The 7,092-nt window shown below is 34.4% G+C and overlaps 1 pseudogene; it reads right to left on the bottom strand.

Moving 5' to 3' along the window:
- Positions 1–415: 415 nt before the first annotated feature.
- LOC100518722 (olfactory receptor 4P4-like) lies at positions 416–1,344 on the bottom strand (annotated as a pseudogene).
- Between the last annotated feature and the right edge of the window lie 5,748 nt (positions 1,345–7,092).

The raw sequence follows: 7,092 nt of genomic DNA, 5'->3' as shown, positions 1-7,092 counted from the left end.
AAGTCATAAATTAGATCATTTTAGAATATTGTCTATGTGACGCAAGTAAAAGATTGAAATTATTTTTTAATTCATTGTTTGACAGCCAGAAATGGCTTCATTGGATATAGTTAAACACAAGAATGAGCTCTATGGGCTCCCAGTATTGCCTGGTGTTTTTGATAATCTGCTGCTTAATATATAAATTGATTATACAGCCAAAGGATCAACAGGGCAGAAGAGATATAAATAATAAGAAGCCTAGAAAAGAGCGTAGTAGAGAGCCTGGACAAATCCAGGGAATTGTAAACATTTGCTCATATTTAAGCCTATGTATTGTTGCTAGACACAAGGATCATAGGCAAGCATTTTAAAGGTTTCAGAATAAAGATGTCATATATTCAACAAGCTCAGTGGTGAAAATTAGGGATGTCTTTCAGTTCACTTCCTTTCTTCCTGTGATGTGGCACCATAGTTTCTTTATGGCGTTCTTCATCTCCATGTTTCTCAGTGTGTATATCAGAGGGTTCAGCATGGGATGATAGTGTAAAAAAGAGCAAACACTTTGTCTTCTGGTGAAGTAGTGGCTGGTCAAATATAAATAAAGAATAAAGGAGTGAAAAAAAGGACTACCACAGTGATGTGAGAACTGCAGGTGGAGAGAGCTTTGTGGTGATTCTCTACAGAGTAAGAGCAGACAGTATATAAGATGACAGCATAAGATATCAACAAGACCACAAAAGTCACCAGGCCCATCAGGTCTGAATTGGCAATGAGCAGGAGATCAGTTCTGCTGGTGTACATGCAGGCCATTTTCAGCAAAGGATACACATCACAGAAGTAATGATCTATTACATTGGGGCCACAGTAGGGTAAGAAGATGGCCAGGAGAAATTGACTGAAGGAATGTAGGAATCTTCCAGCACAGGAAACAGCAATCATGGTGCCACACTTCTGCCTGGTCATGATGATTGTGTAATGCAGGGGCTGGCAGATGGCCATGTAGCAATCATAGGCCATCCCTGTCAGGATGAAGACCTCGATCCCCACAAAGAAGTGCATGGTAAAGAGCTGGGTCATGCAGCCTTTGTAGGAAATGGTCTTATTTACTGCCAGCAAGTCAACAGTCAACTTGAGGGTCACAGTGGAGGTGTAACAAAGGTCTGAGAGTGAGAGGTAACTCAGGAAGAAATACATAGGCTCATGAATAAATGGACTGCAGGTGATAGAAATAATGACAAGCAGGTTTCCAATCAAAATTGCAAGGTAACACAGTAAGAACAGTAAAAAACAGAGGACTTCAATTTCCTTTATTTGAGAAAATCCCAAGAGAATAAATTCTGTAATGTTTTTTCTATGTTCCATGATGCAAAGCAGTTTCAAGACACCTGAAATTAAATAATTATTAATTCTTATGATATATATTTAAATATGGTGATGCACATAATTTCTTGTCATGGAGCAAATTATAGTAGAAAGAATCCAAAAGTTGAAGAAAAAGAAAGTTGGTTTTTATTTGGAGTGATTCCTTCCCCCCCCTTTTTTTTCCTTAGCTTTTTTTAAGGCTATGCCTGAGACACATGGAGGTTCCAAATATGGATCTAATGGGAGCTCCAGCTGCAAGTCTATGCTGCAAGCCATAACAACGTGGGGTCTGACCTACGTCTGCAAGCTACACCACAGCTCACAAACTGGCAATGTTGGATCCTTAACACACTGAGCAAGGCCAGAGATCAAATCAGCATCTTCACAGATACTAGTTGGGTTCGTTACCACTGAGCCACAAAGGGAACTCTTAGCTTTCCCTTTTTGACTTTTATTTGAAAAGGCTGTCCCTTTCTTGAAAACGTTAACTACTGCTAAACATCTTAGTTAACTGAAATGAAGGCTGACTTATAGAATATATTATACTTATGTAACCATATACTTCCATTATCAAACATAATTGGATATTTTACCCTGGTAGAATTCAAGAAATCATTCTGTAAGAAAAAATCATATCTCTCTTTCCTATTCTCAATGTTTATTATTGAACACATATACACAGAAATGAAACCTTGAGTGAAAATACAAAAAGTGCAAATATATGAAGTATAGAATGTGGATAATGTTATATGTGAGAAATTTCCTGTCATCTGTCCTTTGTAGAAAGGTGATAGATAGAAAAAAATCAACATATTTGGAGTCAAGAGCTATGTACATGACCATAATTGGTTATAATCCTCTTGTACTTAATTTACAAATACAATTGATTTACCAATGGCTTAATTTGCAAATGAAATACTCTTTGTTATAGTCAACCAGAAAGATGACAAAACTTCTTTTTTTTTAAACATTTATCATTTCAGACTTCAAAAATATTTGTTTTTAACATTCAGTAAGCGTTTGAGCATAATTATAGTAAGGTTAAGTTGAAATGTAGTGTCTCATGTAACACCTTACTCATTTGCATAATTTGGCTTCTTTCAAATTGATTCATACAAACTGTTCGACTCTTCCTAATGAGCCAGCCTGAAACTGCAAGTTTCTTTCAGTTCCCACATCACTGGTTTTAGTTAGTACCTCAGGCTGGATTTTCTCCCTTTCATTCCTATTGTTTTCATTTCTTCTTCCCCCTAGTCACTAGTATAAGTAATATAAGACAAACTCTAATACTGTGTTTTTTTTTTTTTTTTTTTTTTTTTTTTTTTTTTTTTTTTTTTTCTATGTCAATTTTAAAGAATTTTTTTTTTTTTTTTTTTTTTTTTAAATTTTATTTTTTTTTTAATTTTATTTTCCCACTGTACAGCAAGGGGGTCAGGTTATCCTTACATGTATACATTACAATTACAGTTTTTCCCCCACCATTTCTTCTGTTGCAACATGAGTATCTAGACATAGTTCTCAATGCTATTCAGCGGGATCTCCTTGTAAATCTATTCTACGTTGTGACTGATAAGCCCAAGCTCCCGATCCCTCCCACTCCCTCCCCCTCCCATCAGGCAACCACAAGTCTCTTCTCCAAGTCCATGATTGATTTTCTTTTCTGAGGAGATGTTCATTTGTGCTGGATATTAGATTCCAGTTATAAGTGATGTCATATGGTATTTGTCTTTGTCTTTCTGGCTCATTTCACTCAGTATGAGATTCTCTAGTTCCATCCATGTTGCTGCAAATGGCAAGCCTTCTCACTCAAATCTGGAACAAGACAGGGATGCCCACTCTCACCACTGCTCTTCAACATAGTTTTGGAAGTCTTAGCCACAGCAATTAGACAAACAAAAGAAATCAAAGGCATCCATATAGGAAGAGAAGAGATCAAACTGTCACTGTATGCAGATGACATGATTCTATACCTAGAAAACCCTAAGGACTCAACCCCAAAACTCCTTGAACTGATTAATAAATTCAGCAAAGTGGCAGGATATAAGATTAACATTCAGAAGTCAGTTGCATTTCTGTATACCAGCAATGAAACACTAGAAAAGGAATACAAAAATACGATACCTTTTAAAATTGTACCTCACAAAATCAAATACCTCGGAATACACCTAACCAAAGAGGTAAAGGACCTATATGCCGAGAACTATAAAACCTTAATCAAAGAAATCAAAGAAGATGTAAAAAATGGAAAGATATTCCATGTTCCTGGATTGGAAAAATCAATATTGTGAAAATGGCCATCCTACCCAAAGCAATCTACAAATTCAATGCAATCCCTATCTAATACTGTGTTAATAACCATTACATCTCAGGACAAGTAAAAACTTTTCTACTAGAAGTTCAAGAATCATACATAAGATAAGGAATAAGTATTGAGAATTGTTGAAAAACAACCATTTCACTAAATCACACCATAGCATCTTGACTTATAAAATGCCATACCTCAGTATTTAAAATATTTCATTGCATTTGCTCAAAACTTCAGAACCAATATATTAACAATTTATTTTCAAAACTGTTAACATTCCCCTCCATCTTTTTCTCCTTTCAGTGGAATAACCATTCAAATGTGTGTGCATCAAGTAGGATTTTGAAGAGAAAAAATAGAAATCTATAGTGTATAAGTGTTATCATCATTGGACACAAAAGGCCATATGATATCCTTCATATTGAATAATAGGAAATAAAGTAGTTAAACAAATCAACACATTCAACTAATAATTACATTTTAGGCTTTGAAAAGGTATAGAGAATATCTATATTTTAAACAAGTATTTTTTCTCAGAATTGGAATTCTTCCCTGTGCCAGTGGAGCTGGACTTGCCCTTCCCAATCAGTCCTTGTTCAACCTTATCAGAGGCTGTTAAACTGCTGTTTCCAGGTAGATTTCACTAACTACACCACTATGCAATGTCTACTGCAGTATTCTAAGTCTTTTGGATCTTAGAACAACCTACCTTGCTTCAGATTTTTTTTATTAATTGTTGCCAGGTGTTATTAAATGCTTTGACTTATATTTCTAAGGAAATTTTATCCTATTGAGAGGTAGGGCCAGTACCTCATATTCTATCTGATCTGGACATAATGGGAAAAAATAAACCTTAACAAAATGTATGCCTTTAAGATCTGCAATGAATGGTGGGTGCCTGAGTTTTGGACAGATTATGTGAACTTTTTGAGCCATCTCATTTTTTAAAATTTAATGTTTTTATTTTTTATTATAGTTGAGTTACAGTGTTCTGTCAATTTCTGCTGCACAGCAAAGTGATCCCATTATGCATGTATATACACACATTCTTTTACTCACATTATCCTCCATCCTGTTCCACCACAAGTGATTGGATATATTTCCCTGTGCTATAGAGCAGGATCTCATTGCTTACCCACTCCAAATGCAATAGTTTGCATCTGCTAACCCCAAACTCCCAGTCCATCCCAGTCCCTCCTGTTCTCTCCTGGTAAACACAATCTGTCTTTCAAGTCCATGATCTGTTACTGTTTTATAATCTCACTTTTTTAATCTCTCAAGAGAGGAAAATAAAACTCATGTCCTACTGATTTTGGGGAAAATTAATTAGTTATTAATTAGTATGTATCAGCAATTGTGCTAGACAAACGAAAGATTGAAATCACATAGGTCTACTTAAATTCTCATTTAGTAAGGTAGACACTTGGTTCTTCAATGGGAAAAGTGACTGGATAATTAAACCATGAACTACGAAGAATTTGATGAATTAGATAATATATCCATGATTTAATTATTTAAATGGCATTTTGTCTAATCATAAATTAAATGATTAATTCTATCTCTTTCCTCTTTAAATTCCACACTGTACTTTGATGATTTTAAGTATTCAGTATGTACTTGTCAAATTAAGGAATAAATTTAATTCCAGGGAGTTCCCATTGTGGCTCAGTGGAAACGAATCTGACTAGGAACCATGAGGTTGTGTGTTAGGTCCCTGGCCTCGCTGAGTGAGTTAAGGATCTGGTGTTGCCATGAGCTGTGGTGTAGGTCATAGATGCAGCTCAGATCCTGAGTAACTGTGGCTGTGGTGTAACCAGCGGCTACAGCTTGGATTAGACCTCTAGTTTGGGAAATTCCATATGCTGTGGGTGTGGCCCTAAAGAGACAAAAAAAAAAAAAAGACAAAAATTTAATTCCAGTGTCTGATAGAATTAAATAGAAGTTCATTTTAATATGTCATCATCATTATAATTGTTTTGCTCTATTGAAGAGATGTAAACGTACAGAGTTTATAAATCAAATTTACTTCAGAATGACAGAAACAGAGAGATCCACTTAGAATGGATCTTATGATTTTTACTAGTATCCTCTTTGTTAGCAAAAAAATTTTGACAGTCATTTAAATGCACCCCTGTATTTTCCCCACTCTTGGTTATTGACTTACTCTGGAGACTATGATCTTGAAAATAGTCTTATATATTAGAACTTGGGTCACATTCCCTAAAACCCTAACCTCCAATATGAACAGAATTAAACTTGACTCTCCAGATCATTTTCATTACTTCCCTATTTTAACAAACAGTTTCAGTTTGGCTGAATTGTATTAGAATAAGTGGTATTCAAAGAAATGAGAAACTCCAACTGCATATATGACACAAGTAAATATTATGGCCAGTAATAGGAAGTAGGAACAGAGTGATTTGACACAGTCTGTATTTCTTCAGTTTTTTTTTTTGTTTCAGATTTTCTATATCCTTTACTCAGATGTAAATTGCAAACTTTCTGTTTTATTTATTTCCCCTTAACATTCCCCAGTTATGAAAAAAATATTTATCATAACCATGTTTTTAATTACTTTATGCAATTGGCATAGAAATTTTGTGATCATACATAAATTATACAAAAATATGTCATGCAAGATATGCTCTATGTTACCAATAGAAAAAAATACTTTCAAATGTTGGTTGCATGTGAATCACCGCTAAAGTTTCCTAACAAACATTAGTCAAGGTGCAAAAAATGATTTGGTTTATATTTTTATAATGAAGTCTAAAAATATATTTCTCATCTACCTAAAGACAGTGATTAATTGTGAGTTGATTAAATAAAACTACCTGTGTCAGATATTTGCTTAAATCTAGAGTACATGTAATGTTTCATGCTACCATACTCAGAATTAACCAACAAATTCATTGAATATGTATTAATAAATCACATTACACAAATAGTGCTGAAGAATCCTAGAAATATAACTTACCTGCTTTCTAAAGTAAGAAGACCAACTCTTTCTAAAGCAAATTCAAGTCTTCCTAGTTTTCTCTTAATACTTAAGAGAAAAAATGGTATTTTCAGCACTTATGTTGGAAATTATCCTTTATTTTTCAAACTGCCCAGTTATTACATTGTCTGGTGAAAAGGAAAACAAAGACATTACGTGCCTCCTGAAAGATTTCCACAGCTTTACCTGGGAGATATTTAACTTAACAGACATTTATTGGAGTATCTCTGTGAGTTTGGAAATTCCCATAGGGATAATTTGATCAAAGTGAAACTGAAGTTAAAAAAAAATATCCAAAGATTTAAAAATAATTCTATCAATCAAGTCATTTTTTTCCTATGTGTATATGGAAATTAAGTACAGAGCACCTTCCATTTTAATATAGGGACCGTTAGGAGAAAATGCCAATGACCTGGAAAGGAAGTTCATAATACATCTCAGAAAG

This window comes from Sus scrofa, chromosome 1, assembly GCF_054392235.1.
Source record: "Sus scrofa isolate SSC_HxYL_T2T_F1_AM1 chromosome 1, Sscrofa_HxYL_maternal_Yorkshire_Landrace_v2.0, whole genome shotgun sequence".
Taxonomy (NCBI): domain Eukaryota; kingdom Metazoa; phylum Chordata; class Mammalia; order Artiodactyla; family Suidae; genus Sus; species Sus scrofa.
The sequence above is the reverse complement of the archived record's forward strand: the minus strand, read 5'-3'. Positions and strand labels throughout refer to the sequence as shown.